At 36.9% G+C, this 20,495-nt stretch overlaps 1 protein-coding gene and 1 long non-coding RNA gene across 3 annotated transcripts in view; one reads left to right on the top strand and one right to left on the bottom strand.

Moving 5' to 3' along the window:
- PRKD1 (protein kinase D1) overlaps nucleotides 1–20,495 on the bottom strand; it is a 430,367-nt gene that overhangs the window by 100,802 nt on the left and 309,070 nt on the right. The gene's annotated exons all lie outside the window — the stretch shown is intronic.
- The window catches only part of LOC138175534 (uncharacterized), a 71,393-nt gene that overhangs the window by 15,459 nt on the left and 35,439 nt on the right, over nucleotides 1–20,495 (top strand). The window contains exons 2-3 of one of the 2 annotated variants that reach the window (XR_011172026.1): nucleotides 15,556–15,643; nucleotides 17,473–17,968. This is a non-coding gene — a long non-coding RNA (uncharacterized lncRNA). Of the gene's footprint in view, nucleotides 1–15,555; nucleotides 15,644–17,472; nucleotides 17,969–20,495 lie in introns of those variants that run through there. The other variant, XR_011172027.1, reaches the window with a different exon arrangement.

The raw sequence follows: 20,495 nt of genomic DNA, 5'->3' as shown, positions 1-20,495 counted from the left end.
AGAATGAAGGATGAACAATAATGAATTAAAAGGAATGGCATCAGATATAACATAATCTATAATGTCATATGTAGAGAGGTTAAGTTAGAGAATTCTATCATAAATTGAAATGCTTCCTTAGTTTATCTCATCTGATTTACAGTATCCATTTGTATATTAGACTATAGTTTTAAAAATTTGTCATTATAACAAAATTGTTTCTTTTAGAAATTTATCTTACTTAGGATAGGATTGTCCTTAATCACTAATCCAAATGAATGAAGTTTTACAATATTTGCATTCATTTCAACTAGTCATATTGGACACAATGCGTGAGGCTTGTTCCAATTTGGCAGGGTACGTTTGGGGAATCTGGACAATCTACAAAATGGTGGTGGGTTGCTGTGGAGTTTTTGTTGTTGGTTTTGTTTTGTTTTGAACTGGAAGAGGCACATGAAAAGACTGAAATAGTTTGGAATGGAAAAACAGCAAGCTGCTTCATTATTATGTTCAGAGTAAAAACTGGCTCCGAACTTAGAGATTTAAAAGCTCTTTCCCCACAGTTGATAGTAGGTATAAAATGAAGAGATAATGATAAGAGTTTAATTCTCATATGAGCTGTCATTTCTGTAAACTGTCTTTTTTTTTTCTTGAGAATGGTATAATATTTTAGAGTGTAGATCAAAATGCCAGTTAAGAACATTTCTGGGGATTGAAAGAGTTATAAAACATGACTCAGAAAGAACTGAAAGCTAATGATTTCCTTGGTCAAGTCACTAGACAACACATAGGCCTCTATTTTCTAGTGCAGATACCAGAAGGATATTGATTTATGTGAAAGATTTCACATTTTGCAGCTTAATTTGGATGAAGGGGTTAATAAAAATAATGACAATGATGATGAAGAAAATAAGTAGTTATTATTTATATAATTATATACTATTTATATAATAATTTAAGGTTTGCAAATTCCTTTAGAAATATCTCTTTTTATCCTCACAGCAACCTTGGGAGGTAGGTGACATTATTATCTTCATTTTACAGATTAGGTTACAGGCAGAGGTTAAGTTACTTGCCAAGTGTCACATGGCTGGTAAGTGTCTACAGCAGAATATGAATTCAGATCTTCCTGACTCTAGGTCCAGTATTCCATTCATTGGCACTAATCTGCAAGGACAGGAAGGGATTGTCTATGATCTTGAGCTTTCAGGACTTATCTTGTCATTTTCTATTTCATTTGATATTGTGTCAAAGTTAGAACTGTATTCATTGAACATCTACTTGTGGAGGTGATTTGTCCTGCTTTTCTGAGGATAGAAATTCTTTTTTAAAAATTTTTTCCTGGTAGCAAGCCAGATCCATGACTCAGCACCTTTGGAAGCTCACCAGGAAATGATTGCTTAGATTACATTATGGAAACTCCGACTGCTAGCATATGTTTAAACATTTAACAGGACCCTGTAAGAATTTCCCAACAAGGTATATCCTGCTTAACAGGTCAAAATGGAGTTGTCTGAATAGATATATCCATTAAAAAACGTAAAAACAGAAGCACTGAGAGTTATTTGATTCTTTTCTTGCTGAAATTTAAGAAAAGATTCTACCAAACAAATTAATGGACAAGATAAACATAACTTTGCACAAAACATAGTTTGTCAAATCCATACTTCTACAATGCTCATTTTGCAGGACCATATTAGGGCTGAAAATTGGGGGCAACTGCATTCCTTTCAAGGACAAGAGAGATGATGAAGTCGAGGATGCACAAATGTATTTAGAAGCAGTAACTAACCAGGTACCTTGACACAATCAAAGACACACTTTAGGGAGATTTCAGAATAAATTTATTTCACTAGATAAAAAAGATTTCACTAAAATTATCTGCTATAGAATAACTGACTGTAAGTTTAAGGCATCCTAGTCTGTCACAGAAAGGGAGATCTGGTTTAAGAGTGTTTGATGACTTAAAGAGCCTTTTGAATCTATCTGATGGTCTCTTTTCTCTTCCCTGAAACAATTCTACTATAATGGACTGGGGACTTCAAGTACAACATGCTAGTTCAGAACTACTCTGCTCTCACAGAAGCTATTTCTTCTCACATAAAGAAAGAGAAGGATGTTGACTTCATTGGGAGGAAAAAAATAAGAATCTGGCTCTTTATAATCCAGGATATATTCTCCTTGCCAAAAAGGACATTGAAAATACTGTGAACTATTGACCTTGTTTTCCAGAAAGAACTCCCGTCTAGATGGTTATTTCTTTGTGGGCTGTGATCATATATGCCTTGTGTTTCTTTGGCATCTTTCACAAGCATATGGTAGGTACTCAATAAATACTTATTTGGTTTGGCTGACACCTGCTGTCTATCTTTCAGGGGCTGCCTTAGTTCCACACAATGTTATGACTGGATTTATTTGACAGTGGTAAAACTGAATCAACCCAAAGATTTAATGTTTTATTTCATTGTGGGGATTGATATTTTCATTCCTATCAAAATTCTTTGTTGTTCAGTTGTTTCAGTCATGCCTGACTCTTCAGGACTCCTATTTGGAGTTTTCTTGGCAGAGATACTAGAGTGGTTCGCCATTTCCTTCTCTACCTCATTTTACAGATGAGGTAACTGAGGCAAACAGGAGTAATTGACTTTCCCAGGATTACAGAGCAGGATTTGAATTCAGGTCTTCCTGACTGTAGGTTGGGGCTCTATCCACTGCACCACAGAATTGCAAAGTATGTGGAATCTTTAGGTGAAGTGAAATCCTCATTTCAGTCATATAAGTTCTGAAAAAGTAAATGTTGATTCACCCTAAATATAACTTGACAAAGACTGAAGTAGCAAGGAAGAGTGGAGAGGTTATTATATCTTGAGTAAAAGGACATGGGATCAAATGCCAGCTATGCCACGTCTGTAACCTGTGTGACTTTGGACAAGTCACTGGGCCTCAGTTTCCCTATCTGTAAAATCAGTAGGTCAGACTAGAGGCTTCTGAAGACCCTTGCAGCAACAGATGTTCTTATGACCTTTTGGGACTAAGTTTTCTCATTTGCAAAATGACAGGGTGGGACTAAAAACTTCTAAGATTCCTTCTAGCTCGAAATCTATAGAATATTAGCTACTAGTAAAAAATGTGGTTATAAGACAACTCTCAATTATTTCAAATAAATTTGCTTTAGTATAGTCTCATATATAGACTGCTGTAGAGTCATTTTTCAGTTCTGTCCAACTCTTCATGACCCCATTTGGGTTTGGCTTTGTTTGTTTGGTTTTTTGACTAAAGATACTGCAGTGGTTTGCCATTTCCTTCTCCAGCTCATTTTACAGGTGAGGAAACCAAGGCAAGCAGGTTTAAGTGAGTTGGCCAGGATCACACAAATAGTAAGTGTCTGAAGCTGGATTTGAACTCTGTAAGAGGAGTCTTTCTGACTCCAGGCCTGGCACTTCATCCACTGTGCTACCCAGCCACCCTTAGTATAATCTAGCCCTAGTCTATCCTGAAATAGAAATGATTATTTCACTCACTTACAAATGCTAACAAACATAGCTTTGGATGCTCAGCCTATGAGACCATTTGGTGAACTGGAATGAAATAATAATTTCCTTTCAACAGTGCTTACATGAAAAGATAAACCTCTCCTATGGGGAGTCAGGGATTTTCCAAGCACTCTGCCCTCCACTAGCAATAGACATGTCTGAAGACCCTTGAGAGTAAAAATTCCTATAGAAACATCCTTGTCTCCACACCCTGTAAATCACTGAGCACAAGATCTGAGGCTTGATGAGTTGTAGATTATTCTTTGCTACTATGCTGTATTCCCATTTCAGTGCTCCTTGAACTGCCTGCCAAGGCTGCCAAATAAATGAGTTGTGATTCCTCAGTTGGACACCCTAAATATGTCGCATAAATAAAAGCTAATCAACACCTTTTCATACCAGTGAGAAAGGTTGCTGTGGGACAAGAAAAAGGTATACTCCCTACTCTTCTTTGATGTATGCTGTGGCTTAGAGGGGAGAGACTATTTTCTTAAGTTTGTAGCAATTTTTGAAAGCTTTGGGCATATTACTGTATATAATCCATTACAAAATAGAGAATGATCCAGATTCCCTGAGTGCAGGGACATTACTGGACACTGATCATTTCATTCCTTTAATGCAAATAAGAAATAAACTCTGCTACTTCAGGACAGAATCTAGGGGAATGAATTCTCTACAATATTTGCAGATTCTAGGGATACCTATCTATCAAGGCGGCCATTTCTGACTTCTGTGCCGCTATAGTTGCTCCTTAAAGAAAACAAAACCTTATAAAAAGGGATTGTTTCTCTCCATTTGAGAGTGAATGAACTTTGGGGTCATGTGCTGCAAGAGTGTGAAATAAAGGCTTGATTTCCCCCCCCCATGGAGGTATAAATATAAGATATTATAGAGATGTTTGTCATCAAGGTTTTTGTAATTATCTCCTCAGCACTGGAAAAGCCAACCTCTCTCTCTCTCTCTCCTTCTCTCTCCTTTCTCTCTCTCTCTCTCTCTCTCTCTCTCTCTCTCTCTCTCTCTCTCTGTCTCTGTCTCTCTCCCCTTCTCTGTGTCTCTGTCTCTCTCTCTTCCAGATGTCTGGCTTCATTGGTATAAGAAACTCCCATTGAGGAAACCTTCTCTACCAATGAGGATCAGTAACTGTTCTGCAACTAATAATCTTCAAGAGTTGCCCTAGTTAGTAGGAGATTCAATGACTTACTCAGGGTCACACAGTCAGTATGTATCAGAACAAAGGCTTAAATACAGGTCATGACTCCAAAGTCAATTCTCTATTTCTCTTATTCGACATGCTATGCTGTTATCTTTCTACATATGCAAATTAAGTAATATTAAATGATGGGGTACAGGCTCTGGGAAACCCCTTGAATTCTGATGAATCTTCCCACTTGATGAGGCATTTGCCTGAGGCCATAAGCCTTTCCTCAAGACTAGGCCCAAATCTGTTACTCTTAACCTAGCCTAGCCCTCCATCTTCCAGCTACTTTCTACCCTTGATCCAATCAAACTATCTATACCCAAATCTGTTACCCTTAAACTAGCCTAGCCCTCCATTGTCTATTATCTCCTGGTAGCCTTCAGCTATATCCCACCCTTAATCCCATTCCTGTAGTTTGACCTCAGTTTCATCAAAGATTCTCCTTAGCCTCCTCCTCAAGACCCTCCCCAAACCCCTCCTCTAGAGGACCCCTAGATCTCTTCCACAGTCTCTCTCTCTATAAGATCCCTCTTGCCTCCATGAAGACATGGAGATTAATCTAGCGTAGACTCACTCTGGGTCAGATTATTCTGGCCTGCTTGTCAATACAAACTTCACGAATACTTAGATTCCTTAAAAGTCTACCCATTATGGCGAATCTTTAATAAACTTTGCTTTACTTTAGCTGAGAAACCTGGCATGTTGATATTTGGGGGTCTCAAAAACCCTAAACTTCAATACCAATGATAAAACCAATGTACATGTTCTAATTTGACTCTTACAACAACCCTGTAAGATAGGTGTTATTTTTATCCATATTTTTATAAATGAGGAAACTGAGGTTTGGAGAGGTTCAGTGACTTCCTAAGAGTCACATGAATAAGCAGAGAACAATGTGAAGCCAAAAAATAGTTCTGACTGAAAGACACACTTTGGTTATTTGGAAATTTCAGTATTTTGTGTGTGTGGATATGCACTCATGTATGTGTATGTGAGTGTGTGTGTGTGTGAGTAGTGTGTGTGTGTGTGTATGTGAATTCCCATGGGTTTTCAATTCATTTTCCATGGGTAGACACAGACTTAATGAAATGCCCCAACATCCGCCTATGGCTACATGTGGAATAATTAAAAAGGAATAGTTATAATTTAATTAGAGAGAAAAGTAAAATACTCCTGGAAAGAGGCTTTACAATTGGTTATTCCCTGGAGTGTTTTGAGGAATAAATAGAAAACTAGTGTTTTTAAAAGGAAATTTTAACTTAAAAAAATAAAGTATATAGAATTTGGTCTCAAAATGGTAAGTCAATTTTGAAAGACTTTACATTTGACTTTAGATTCTGAATTCTTGAAATAATGAAAGGATGGATTTTTATGCAAATCCATCAATAAAAAGTAAAAAAAAAAAGAGGTGAGAAATATTTCCTTTATCTTATAAAAAGACTTGAAACTAATATTAGAAGATACTGACATGTTGAAAAAATATTGTTCAGCTATGTTCTAGATGAAATTCACTACCCTTAATGCAACAGCCATGGTTGAGGTAGAAAAGGTTAACTGGAGATGACCAATCTTTGTGCTACAACACACTTACACTACAGCCTGGGTGTCCAGGAGGTAGCTCTGTAGTGAGAGAGATGATCACCAGTAATCTATTGGATTTTCTAGTAGGGGACTCGCTGACAGTGAGACCTACTCCATCCATAAGTATAAGCTCTTGGCTTTGAAGTAGGCTTTCTGATATACATAAGAAGTGTAATTCCTGTGACCAGGAAGTAAAATGGAAGGTACTACTAACTTCAATTTCTTACTTAGAGAGTAGAGACTTTTTGTTCTTCAGGAGGAAAAAGAGAATATTAATAACATCTTAGACATGACTGGTCACTTTAATTGGTACCTATTCAAGGTACCTATTTAATTCAAGATACCTATTTAATTGGTCTACCTATTCAATAATCAGAAGACTTTCTCTGTTATGGCCAAAGGATTATAAAACTGTCACTCTCTGATCCAGCAATAACATCGCTAGGTCTATATCCCAAAGACATCCAAAAAAAGAAAAAAAGGAGAAAGGACCCACACATACAGAAATATTTATAGTAGTTCTTGGGCTAAACAAGCCTTGATATATGGTTGTAATAGAATATTGTTGTGCTATAAGAAATGACAAGCAGGATGATTTCAGAAAAAACTTGGAAAGACTTATATAAACTGATGCATAACAAAGTGAACAGAAGGAACCAGAACACTGTACACAGAAACAGCAACTTTGTTTGATGAAGAACTGCAAATGACTTAGCTATTCTCAGCAATAGAATGATCGGAAACAATCCCAAAGGACTACTGATGAAGCATACTATTAGCCTCCAGAGAAAGAATTGTTATTGTTTGAATACAGACTGAAGCATGTTATTTTTCTCTGTCAGTTTTTCTTCATTCAAGTCTTCTTACACAAAATGACTAATGTGGAAATGTTTTACATAATTACATATGTATAACCTATATCTGATTGTTTGCTGTCTCAGAAAGGGGGGAGGGGGAGGAAGGAAGAGAGGACAGAATTTATAACTCAAAACTTTAAATAAGCAGGTTTTTAGAAATTGCAGGGGAGCAGGGAAAGGCTTCCTCTGTACCCAAGGTGTCATAGAAGTATTTCTCAGTTTATAGCTTCCCTATCATTCATACAAATAAATTTTTAGTTTGAGAGCAAGTTAATCAAAGAGTAAAGAGAAAGGGGAAAGAATCAGTAAGTGTAGAGCTACATCATTCCATTCACAAGGATAGGTAAAGCATTTGAAACACATGCTACTGAACATACTGGAGATACTGAGGTCTGAGAAGAAATTATCAATGCAGTTAGCATACAAGTTTACTAATACATGTCAATAATGCCACCAAGGAATGATAACAAAGACTTTATATATATTTCAATATCAGCATAAGGTTTGGGTGCTTACTGAGCTGTGATACTGACAAAAGCAGCCTTTAATCAAGGAAAACAAGGCTCTTCACACTAAAAGCTTCAACCTCTTATTCTACTTCTGAAAGGATTCTTTTATTTTCTACAAGAGTCAGGATTCTGAGAAGAGTTTGCTCCCCAAATGAAAGAAGGAATGAGATTATTAGATTGTTTTTATTAAGAAACACATGTTGTTGGGCGGCCAGGTGGCTCAGCGAGTAGGAGCACCGGCTCCAGTGTTGGGACGACCTGGAGATCGAATCCCGGACTCAGACACTCAGCACCACACCCAGAAATAACTGGCCGTGTAACCTTGAGCAAGTTACTTAACCCTGATTGCTTAAAAAAAAAAAAAAAAAAGAAACACATGTTGTGATTTTTTTTCTTTGATCTCCATTTCTGTGATGATAAAATGTTTTGCTATTGTAATGTTTTCATTTCATGGATCTATTAGCACAATAAGCAAAGGAAAACTTAGTACTGCGTTAACTCTAGAGGTTCTAGTTTTCTGACTAGGTAGGGGCAGAACAAGCCAGACTATCATCACTGAGAATATCCTATGAATTTCACCAAAGTCTGAAAAAGATTCCGACAAGCTACATTAAAAAGACATTATTGGGTTTTATATATATATATAAAAGTAAAAAGTGAAAAAAGGTTTTAATTATATTGTTATATTTTTATCTGTATTTTCTGGGTATTATTTCAGTATACAATTTTTACTATAAAACTTCAAAGATAATTTGATTAGTGTATTTTAAGAAGAATTTCATTAGGGTGGATATTCACTTCTCTGAAACAGACTGATGAATCGTTTAGGAATTGAAAGATAGCTTTCAAAACTTGCTATGGATGAAAAAAAATCACCCCCAATTTAATAAAAAACAAATTTTCCAATGAACAAAAATCTATTTTCTCTTTCCCAATATACCTGCCCCAAGCCCATTAAAACAAAACAACACACAGACAAAATCTTTATAACAAATAGGAATAGTCAAGCAAAGCAAATTCCCTCACTGGTGTAGCGTCAGTGTAATACTCAAAGGGCCCACAGTAATTATAAATAAATTCCCATGGTTTTTGATCATAAAATGTGACAGACTCTCCATATATAAGACAGAAGCAAAACATTCATTCACACACCAGAAAACCAAATTCTAACATGAGGAAACCAAATCCATCATAGCAACATAGAAGGGAATGTACCACAATGTGGCAGAGAGCCACACCATCCTTTAGCCTTCCCACAAACCAGCACAAGACCAATATTTATTCACAAGTCTATCTGTCCCCTTGAAAGCATCCTCTCCTCCCAACCATCTAGCTTGTTCTGACTCCCAGCTTCCTGTGGGCTCTGCTCCATCCTTCAGCAAATTCCTCCCACCACAGGTTTCATGTGATTACCTTCAGTCTATTAGGGGACAGAGTTTATTTTCAAAGCAGTGAAAATCTTCAAATTACCATTACCGCTGGTCATGTCCAAAACAATAGATTTATCATTCTGTACTCTGACTCCATAATCTTACTGTCAGGTAGCATATTTTATTATTGGTCCTCTGGAATCATGCTTGGTAACTGTACTGGTAATAATTCTTAGGTTATTCAAAATAATTTGTTTTTTACAATGTTGCTGTTATCATACAAATTGTTCTTACTTCATTTTGCATCATTTATTCAAGTCCATCCCAGGTTTCTCTGAAACTGTCCCTTTCATCATTTCTTACAGCACAACAAATACTATCCAATTACATTCATATCTGAAAGTTTTTTCAACTAGTCACCAACTGATAGACATTCTCTTATTTTCCAGTTCTTTGCCATTGCAAAATGAAATGTTACAAATATTTTTATACATATGTGTCCTCTTTCTCTTTCATTGTTCTCTTTGGGGTACAGGCATGGTCAATTTTGTGACTGGGCTCTCAGAATTTAGCTAGGCTAGTATTACAATAGAAGAAACACTGTCTGGCCATACTGGAAGACTTTAGACTAGGACAGTCTTTACAATTCAGCTTTTGTCATTAAGGTGGAGCATAGTCAAATGACTAGAGCACTGGATGTGGAATCAGGAAGGCTTGGGTTCAAGTCCTACCTCAGATACTTACTTACTAGGAGATATTATCCTGAGCAAGTCAATTAACTTCTCTGTACCTTGCTTCCTTCATCCATAAAAGGAAGATATTTGACTCAATGACCTTTAGGGTGTCTTTTAGCTCTACATCTATGATACTATGAATTAATAATCCAATTGTTATATTCCAGAAAATCTTAAGTAAAACCAGACATCAACACAACAATCAGATAGCAACTGATGAAATAGCATCCTTTTTTCTTTCAATCTTAGAAAACAGGACTGGGGCAAGATGATCCTGAATCAATTTTTATCTCCTCCTAGCAAGTAGGCTATTGAGCATTGCACCATACTATTAGACCAGCATATAAGAGACATGAGAACTCATTTTATTTTAATTTTAAATTTTCAAAATTGTAAATACTGCAACCATTAAAACAAATGGCAATTTTGTTTTGCACTGGACCTGTGATTTCATTGGTATAAATTTCATTCAAATAAATAACAGAATAAAAATGGTGATATTTAAATCCATACACCAGGGACTTGGGAAGGTATAATCATATACAGGAGCCTAAAGCTCAGAGAGATTAGGAAGTACCAGTTTGTAAGTAATAGCAGTGGGGTGGGATTTGAACCTATGTCTTCCTGATATCTGATGTAGTAGACTATTCACTAAAAGGCACTGTCTCTATATAAACTCATAAGCTCCAACACTAATCTAGACCAGAAGTGTCAAACATGAACCTCCTAGTTATGTGTGGCTCACAACACTTTTGAGTGCAGATTAAAATGTAATTCAAAAACAAATAAAAATATAATGCTACATAGAAAATGTTAATTTGTGGATTTCTTAGTCAATATGTGGCATACAGAGATCTGTTTCTAGAGTTTGACACCACTGGTCTAGACCATCCATCACTTATATGAAAAAAAGAAACCCTTGGGGGTGGCTAGGTGGTACAGTGAATAGAGCACTGGCCCTGGAGTCAGGAGGACATGAGTTCAAATCTGACCTCAAACACTTAACACTTACTAGCTGTGTGACCTTGGGCAAGTCACTTAATCCCAATTGCCCTGTCTTCCCCCCTCCAAAAAAAAAAAAGAAACCCTTATAATACCTGTCAGATGAAATATGAAAATCCCAGAGTACATATTTAAATGGGGGGAAAAACATTCCTCAACTGAGACGAATCACCAGGCTTCTTGGAACTCCAAAACACAAGTGAAACAATTTAAACCTTTCCTTTAGATTCACTTTCACTACACTGGAAAATATCTTAGAAAATATTAATTGGGCATGACAGTGTCATGTTTTCACTACTTGATCAAAGAATTTTTATTTGTTCAAAGTTTAAGGGGTGTGTGTATGTGGCGGGGGAACAAAGAATCTATGCTGGAGATTAGAAAGCTATGTTAGGGTAATAAGCATATCCTGCTTCAGACAATTAGTGCAGCCCAATTACAGTTTCATTTGTCTTTGGAAGTTTCTGTTAAATTAAAACAGTAATCAAGTGAGTCATTTCTTGGGAGATTTTCTAGGAAAGCATGCAGCCAAGCTTAGATTTCCTTTTAGTACACTTGTCTTAATTAAACATGACTCACTAAAAAAAAATAGGGAAAATAATAGCAGTTTGCAGCATTTTATTATTTATAAAACACGTCTCCCCACAACAGGGAGTTGAACTAAATATTATCTGCAGTTTATAAAATTCATGCTATTTAAAATTAAGAACATAAAAAGAAAACCTCAAAGCAGTAAATTCTACAGTGATTAGACACATGGAGCTCTGTTGGTGTGAACAGTTCCTTTTTCTAGTAAATTCTTTGAGACTGTCAGGATGTTGAAAATAGCCAAAAATGAATGGGCAAGTATCACTGTAGTCTACAAATGAATAATAACTAGAACTAACATGACTTTCTATATAACAATTAGCTTCAGAGGACAGATATTGAAAGTCCTATTAAATAATACCTAAAAAAATCCTTTGTTACTTCTGATTTAATTAAAAAAAGTTAAATCCCATAAAGCATCCTGCTAGAACACTTGATATATGTTATATGTCTGGCCTGATTAAGTAATTTCCTCCCTACAGTACATATAGGAGTAATAATTATTGAATGCAGTATGCCCTCCATCTAGTAAAAGAAAAACCAATGGTAAAATGTTAAGAATTGTGGGTCCAATCCTTCCTTTTGAGAATGGTCTAAAGAGGGAATACCTACCTCTAAGGTAATATTAATAGTATATGAATAAGTAATATTCATAGTCTCAGAATCACATATAATTTTTTGTGAACTTGTTGTGAAGGACTATTTTAATAAATTTTAAAATAAGGCATTTCTTGACATAGCAGGTAGAGAATTTAAGAAGAAACTGGAAGAATCAGGGAGACATGCTTCTAACACATTGAGGCTATGTGATTCTAGACAAATCTCCAAACCTCTTCATTTCCCAGGTCACTCTTTACCACCAATGAAATAACAGGCCTGGACAAACAATGCATTCCTGAAAACTAATTTCATGGTGATTACATATTTGTATTAGCCACCGCATCTATAAAATATTTTAAACCCAGTATTGAATATCTGATGTGAATTTTCATTAATTTTGTAGAAAAGCCTAGATAATACTTCTAGAAATATCTGAAATTTAGAAAAATCACATATTTCAAACAGTGTACTCATCATTGAAAGGTTATAAAGTTGTCTTTATGGATACCTGAGCCAGGTAGAAAAGGAATGTCATGAAAACCTTTCTACTGCATCCCTCTCCCTTCTCCCACCAACCATTAACCATGAATTTCAAGATAAACAAACAATGTTAGAAGTGGTATTGGGTACTCAGCAAGCATTCATATTCTATATTGGACCAATACCATTCTGTTGGGTTTGACATTGGGTTAATCATTATGCCCATAAAAAAAGTTTCTGGTCGTAGCTAAATACAGAATCAACATGAAAAAAAAAATGTATCCTGGAGTTTAAATTGAGGAATATATCAAACTATTTGCTAAATAATAAAATGATAAGTAAATCTCTTTATTCAGGAGAAGATGATTGTCAAATTGAACCCTTAATTCATGTATTCTGTGAATGAGGCTATGATAGTGAGTTCATGGACTCCAGAAGTATGACTGACCCTATATTTGTATCTTTCTGGCTTTTTCTCTGTTAAACTTGTTTGCAAGATTTGTTTCCTGCAGGTTTAGTACCTTCTCCCTGGAGATGACTGATGGCTTAAGCAGGATGCCATTCCCTGTCTGTGACTGTGATGTGCCATCCCTGGACCTGGCGCCAACCAAGCTCCGGATGCCAGCTAAAAAAGTGACTGCTCAAATGGGACCTTTTGGAGGCAGGGACAACTCTATGTCCAATTTCAGCTGGAAGTAGATATGGAGAAGAGATCTTTGCCCCTTACCCCAAGATTTTGAGCCCCATTTGAGGGGAGAAGGATGGGTGCTTATGCCCAAGCCCCCACCCTAAGATATTGTTTTATGTGCTTATTTTCTATTATTGCTGTTATTTTGTTGCAAAGTTCTGTTGACAGCAGTTACCCCACCAGTTATCCCTAAACTCTCATTAAATTATGTAATAAAATGTATTGTTAATGCATTTTTGCTATGTAAGGGACATGAAAGATCTTGGGGCTGAATATAATGATAATGGGAATTTGAAGATCTTCCCTGCCCCTTAATAAGCTTTAGGGAATTTGAAGACCTTTCCTGCATTGAAAATCAACTCTGCCCCCTAATAGGCTGAATGTAACCACATGGAGCCTGTGATGGGAAGAGTTTGCTGAAGGGTGGAACAGAGCCCTCAGGAAGCTGGGAGCCAGAGCCAGACTAGATAGTTGAGAGGAGAGCATGTTTCTGAGGGATACTGATAGGCTTTTTGGTTTTTTGCCACCCTCTCTGACAGCTAGGCTTGTGTTGATTTGTGGGAAGGCTAATGGATGATGTGGCTTTCTGCTACATCGTGGTACATTAACTTCTATGTTGCTATGATGGATTCGGTTTCCTGGTGTTGGGATTTGGTTTTCTGGCATCTGAATAAATGTTTTGCTTCTGTCTTCTCTATGGAGACTGTGTTATATTTTGTGATAGAGCCACATGAATGTATGTTTATAGTGACTGTGGGCACTGTGAATATTGCATTGGTGCTACATACAGTCAGTTATGATATGGTTGTTGTCCTTTGTTCTTGAAGAGAACCAAAGTGATATCACTATGTTAAAGTCAAATTACAGTACATCTGACTATGGCTGATCAGACCAATATGAGCTCAGAATGCCTCACCACAGGTGGGCACAAATAATTCTTGTGAATATTTGAGGTGGAGTCTCTAAATCTACACACCTCACATTTCTTTTGAGCTACTTCAATCCTACTTTGGTCATAGAGTACCTAGCACCTTCTCTGATGGGTAGTCCTGGGTCAGTGCCTTCCATGTCACACATTCAATTCCAAAGTTGTTAAGAGAGACCTTGAGAGTGTCCTTGTATTGCTTTTTCTGACTACCATGTGAGTTCTTTTAAAAGAGTTTTTTTGGCAAGCCGTACATTTGGCATTTGAACAATGTGGCCAGTCCATTGCACTTGCACTCTCTGCAGTAGAGTTTGAATGATATAATTGCAGCAACAATAATAATAGCTAACATTAATAAAGCATTTTGAAGTTTGCAAAAATATCATCTCATTTGATCTTTACTTCAACTCTGTGAGATAGGTACTATTATTATCCTCATTTTACATATAAGGAAACTGAGTAGATAGAGCTTAACTGAGTAGCCCAGCGTCACACAGTTAGTAAGTGCCTGATGCTTGATTTAAATTCAAGTCTTCCTGACACACAGGTCCAATGATCTAACCACTTTACCACATAGCTGCCTCAATTAGAACTCACATTTATATATAACTTTCAGATTTGGAAAGCATTTTACATTATTCGATATATACATATTATCAAAGATGCAAATTCATCCTGGCTGACTATGGGAAAATACTACCCTGTTCTGTCACTTGAAAGTTTGGCAGGAAAGAAATAGACACACAGGTACTTGAAAGCCAAAGCCTTAAGCAAGAATGATCAGCAGAGGGGCACCTATGTTGTGCAATGGATAGAGCACTGATCCTGAAATCAGGAGGACCATAGTTCAAATGTAGTCTCAAATGCTTACTAACTGTGTGACCCTGGACAAGTCACTTAACCCCAATTGCCTCTATTAAAAAAAAAAAAGAATGATCAACAGAGATCACAGTTAAATATACTGATATCTAGAAAACATTACAGTAGGAATATATGGTAGAAACTGAGGAAATAGCACTAGGATGTATTCTCATTATCTCTGTCTTCATGGAAAGCAATTAGCATGAACCTCTATAAACAAATGTCAGAAAAATGCAACTAATGATAATGATCTGATTCTGACCACTTAGATCAGTTGTGAAGGCATAAAATTTCAGTTTCACAAGTGGAGAGGAAACTTAAGCAGGACCACATAACTCAGGGAATTCCCTCCTTGAAACACTGCAAGATACTATCTTTTTCTAATCTTATATTTGAATTCATAGGATCCTATATTTCGAGATGAAAGGCATTTAGAGGTGACTGTCCAATTCCCTGATTCTACAAATGAAGAAACTAAGGGCAAGAGAGATTAAGTGATTTGTCCAGTAACACACATAGAAAATATCGGATATAGAGTCAAATCCAGCTCTTCCTGACTCCTAGTCTTATGCCATGCTGAGTTTGTGTGTGCCTCCCTTATAATCCCTCATGTGGCACTGCTCTAAAAAGTGGTTTCTTTGTTTTCCTAGGAATGCTGGTATGGAGGAAAGAGTATTTAGAGTGAGTGAACTTATATCTTTCAGCCAGGTCTGCTCCTTATTAACTGTCCAGCACAGGGTGAGTAACTTCAACAATTTGCTTCTCAGTTTTTTTTTTTCAAATTTAAAATAAGGGAGTTGGGCTAGATGTGTTCTAAGGGTCTTTCCATCCCTAACCCTATGACCCTATGAAAGTGGGAACCTTTTGTTAGGAGTTTTAAGGGTTCATATTTACCTATGGGTAAGAAAAGTCACTGGGAACTGGCTTCAATTAGTAAGAATATTAGTGGAGAAATGGAGACTGGCATCAGACAAGGTAGCCTCAGATCTTGTCAAAAATCATGGCTCTGAACCTTCTATCAAAACTTTCATAAGATGACATGAAATCAATACCTTTCTTTACAAGAATGTTATTTGTTTTAACCCCAAGTCAGTAAGATTAAGTACTTTGAGTTTTCCATCTATGTGATTCACTTGAGATATCCCTACTATTCTCTTTCACCCAGTTTCTCATTACAAATGAAATTAGCAAATATAGGAAGTTACTAGTGTAATGGTAATGGTAATTTGAAGATCTTCCCTGCCCCTCAATAGACCTAAGGGAATTTTAATATCTTCCCTACCCCTAATAGGTCAAATGTAATCACATGGAGCCTATGGTGGGAGGAGTTTGCTGAAGGGTGGAGCAGAGCCCACAGAAAGCTGGAAGTTAGAGCTGGAGGGAGGAGAGGACATACGCAAGGAGACAGCTAGGCTTGTGAGTGTTTGTGGAAAAGCTAAAGGATAGTGTGCCTCCCTGCTGGTTATGGTGTATTAACTTCTTTGTTGCTATGATGGATTCAGTTTCCTGGTGTTGGGATTTGGTTTTCTGGTGTCTGAATAAATGTTTTGTTTGTCTTCTGGACAACGGAGACTGTTATATTTTGTGATTGAGAACTATATTGTGTTGGCACTACAACTAGCCAGGATGGGGGCTATGACATGGAACAAAATCAATCAACATTTATTAAGTGCCTATTATGTGCCAGATACTGTGCTAAGTACTAGTATAAATTGATGGAAGTAGCAGGAACTACTCAGCATTCTTAAAAATATACCCTATGCTTTCTTTTCTCTTTCTTCATATTATTCCCTGTACCTGGAATGAGCTAATCTCCTGATTCACAAAAGGGCTTATTGACTTCTTACCTGTCTTTAAAAAGTTACTACCATTATCAACTCCTTTTGATACCTTCCTGATCCCCTTATTTAATAATTGCCATTCTGGCCTCAAATTTCACAGACTTTTAAAATCCTTTTTCTTATTTGCTTACATATTATTTTCTATTAAATTTACTTAAAAGATTATTAAAAGTACCTTGGTATAGTGGATAAAGAGTTGGCCTTGGATCAAGAAGATCTGAATATTAAGTCCTGTTTATAACAAATCAATTGCTCTATGGCCTCGGACAAGTCATTTAAGCTCTCAATGCTCTGGGCTACTAAGACTATAAGTAGCAGAAGTGGCCTTGACCTACATTACTAGAAGGGGCTTGCTTACCAGGGAATTCCTTAAAATAGTGAAATAAGATATCTTATCTCCTATTCTCTAGATCACTTAGGATTCTAGCAATATGAGTGTAGTTATTTGGCATCATGTCCTCAGTAAACAAAGGAAATTTGTAAGTTATTTTGGGCAATTAATTGTTGTCTACTTCTGTCCAACATACACCACTATATAGGCCTTTGGGTGACCTGAAATTTTGCTTCTTTGGAGAGTGTGGAATTCCATGATATTTAAGTTATAACATCATTGGAAGATGTTAACCCTAGAAATATAGGGTTTTGTGTCATGGAGCAGCTTAGAATCATTGAAAGTACTGTACTAAATTCCCAAATACAATCCAAACTTCTTTTCTTCCCATTTAGTTCTGGACCAAGTTCACTGTCACTGGATCACAGATTTAAATCTGGAAGGGACCTTAGAAACCTTTGAATCTACCTTTTCATTTGACAGTTGAGGAAGCTGAGGCACAGAGAGGTCAGTGACTTTATTGTGTCAGTGAGCTTTATTGTGTGAGATACTTTAACCATGATCTTAGAATGAACAGTAATGATAGTATTTGAAGATTGTATACGATAAGGAAAAAATAATACTATGTCAAACCTCATATGACCAAAGATAAAAATGTAAGAAAACAACTAGTCTGACTATTTCAATTCACCACAAAGAAAGGTACTGTTTTCATCATTGTCTTTAGCATGTTATCTAAATTTCTTTTAAGGCACTCCAAGCTGTGTAAAGGAAAAAGGCCAAATACCATGTTTTCCATTTTATTTAATTAAAAGCTTCAGAAAGAAAATCTTTTGTATGTCTGTTTTGGATAATTTCCAAATTTCCTTTCTGATTGATATTTTGATATTTCTTACCTGGAGCAAATTTTTTTTCTTTCCTTTCTCTCTGTTTCTCTCTCCTTCCTTCCTTCTTTCCTTCCTTCCTTCCTTCCTTCCTTCCTTCCTTCCTTCCTTCCTTCCTTCCTTCCTTCCTTCCTCCCTCCCTCCCTCCCTCCCTTACTTCTTTCCTTCCTCTCTTTCTCTTTCTCCCATCCTTTTCTCTTTCTTTCCCTTCTCTTCCTTTTCCCTTTTGTAAGCTAACAAAACTATGTTGTGTTAAATCACAATTAGAAACCTCTTTACTGTAAAACAAGTGAAATAAAGGTACAACAATATGTTCTGTCCCCATGTTATCTTCAGCACTTTGCAATAAGTTCTCTGGATATAAATGCAAAAAGTATGTCAATTTTCCTAGAACTATCTATAAACTGAGGATAGAATTTGATACAGTATTCATAATTCAATCATTTTAGATAAGATTATTTACCTTTCTTAAACCTGTGAAATGAAATTTTGTGTCCTTTTTGGAGTTTGGTAAGAAAGCAATTACATTCTTTTCCTTAGTTCTAGGAATGTTGTGAGGCTGAAATAACATACAAAGAACTTTGCAAACCTTAAAGCACTACATAAATAATAGGCTTCTTCTCCGGCCCCACTTCCTCTCATTTGCCTATAGTTACTAGGTCACCAGTCTGGTGATAACTTGATTCCCTGAGTCCTCCTTCTACTGCTTTCCTGTGGAACTTAAAGCAGTGTTTACAGAGAAACAGAGGGGTGTGTTGGTAAATACCTGACAATCCAGTGTGGGAGTAAAGGAATGCATGTATTCACACTATTAACTTCAGTCTGCATTTATTAACACTTTCTTTTTTTTTTTTTAATAAGCAATCAGGGTTAAGTAACTTGCTCAAGGTTACACAGCCAGTTATTTCTGGGTGTGGTGATGAGTATCTGAGCCCGGATTTGATCCGGGTCATCCTGACACTGGAGCCGGTGCTCTTACATACTGAGCCACCTGGCCGCCCCGTTATTAACACTTTCTTAAGTGTAGACAACCAACCAAATAATAAATTAAACCCAAGTGATAGGTATTATGATTTCTGAGGTGTAAATGATCACACTAAAATTTAACAATTGACTTTTGAAAGCAGGTTAGAGCTGGGTCCAGCACACCCCTGCTTAGTTCCCACCTACTTTCCAATCATTTCATCTACCTCCTTTTACACACTCTTTTCTTGTCAAATTTCCCTGTTAGCTGTTCCTCATACACAAGATTCCATCTCTCCTTTGTACATGGTTCCCCATACCTGTGATGCAGTACCTTCTTCACCTCTGCCTCTTGGAAAACTTAGCTTCTCACACAATACAACTCAGAGAGTCCTTTCTACACAAACCTTTTTTCTGATCTCCCTATTTGTTTGTTTTCACTGACTCTTGAAATGTCTTTGTACAACTGTGATAGGATAAAGTTGCCTCTGGGAATTGACAGTGCCTAGTTTCCCTGATATAGCATGTCATTTAAGGGTACTGAAAATTCCAGCTAAATGGAGTCTGGGCTTCTCAGACTTGGTGGATCCTTAAGACTACATATCACCATTAAAAAATCTGATTACTGGAATGGTTTCCAGATGGAGAAGAAGACACCCCCAGAGAATTTAAGTGCCACTATCCATTCTTGTTGCATATTCTTGCTATTAAGGTAAAGTAAACCTCCCTTAGTTAAATGTTCAATGACTTTGAGCTCCTCATTTTGTCCCAACAACAAACTTGAACTAGGAGAATGCAAGCATTGAAGTCACACCTCCAACAACCTTCATAGTTATTCTATACTAACTGATCTGCATACATGCAATCTTTCCTTCCCACCACTTAGTAAAAATTCCTTGCAGAAAGGGATTGTTTTATCAGTCACCAAGCATTTTTCAGCACCTACTTCAATACCAGGCATTATATATGTTGAAGGTGCTGGGGATGCAATTAACAATGACCTGACAGGACTTTGTGTTTGTCCTTCGTTTTGGAAGAGGTTTATGGCATCAGGGAAATGATGACATGACTTGCAGTAGACTTTAATTTGAGTGAGGGAGGGCTGTGCAAGGTCACCAGCCTCACTTTCTCCTCCAGAGTCATCTGAATCCAGTGACCAGATATTCATCAGGATGACTAGAGATGACCTAGAATGCAATGGGAGACCCTGGCCTTTTAGGCTAAGGCCTCACTCAGAGTGAGGTAATGGCCATGCAGTGAACAGGCCTCTTTAAGAAGTGAGTCAAGGGATGGCTCCTTTAATTATAAAAAAAAAATTAGGCTGGGAGGGGAAGACCCTCAGGGTTTCTGTTTGAAAGAGAAAGAGTTACTATTGACATCCAGGAGGGCCCAAAATACAGCCATTAATATGAGAGAGACAGAGAGAGAGAGAGAGACAGAGACAGAGACAGAGACAGAGAGAGAGAGAGAGAGAGAGACAGAGAGAGAGAGAGAGAGACAGAGAGACAGACAGAGAGACAGAGACAGACAGAGACAGAGAAGGAGAGGGAGAGAGAGGGAGGGAGAGAGAA

Source organism: Petaurus breviceps, unplaced genomic scaffold, assembly GCF_028583685.1.
Source record: "Petaurus breviceps papuanus isolate PSGF00001 unplaced genomic scaffold, PetGlider_PUasm1.0 77, whole genome shotgun sequence".
Classification (NCBI taxonomy): Eukaryota; Metazoa; Chordata; class Mammalia; order Diprotodontia; family Petauridae; genus Petaurus; species Petaurus breviceps.
Note: the sequence above shows the minus strand (reverse complement) of the source record. Positions and strands in the feature narration are given on the sequence as shown.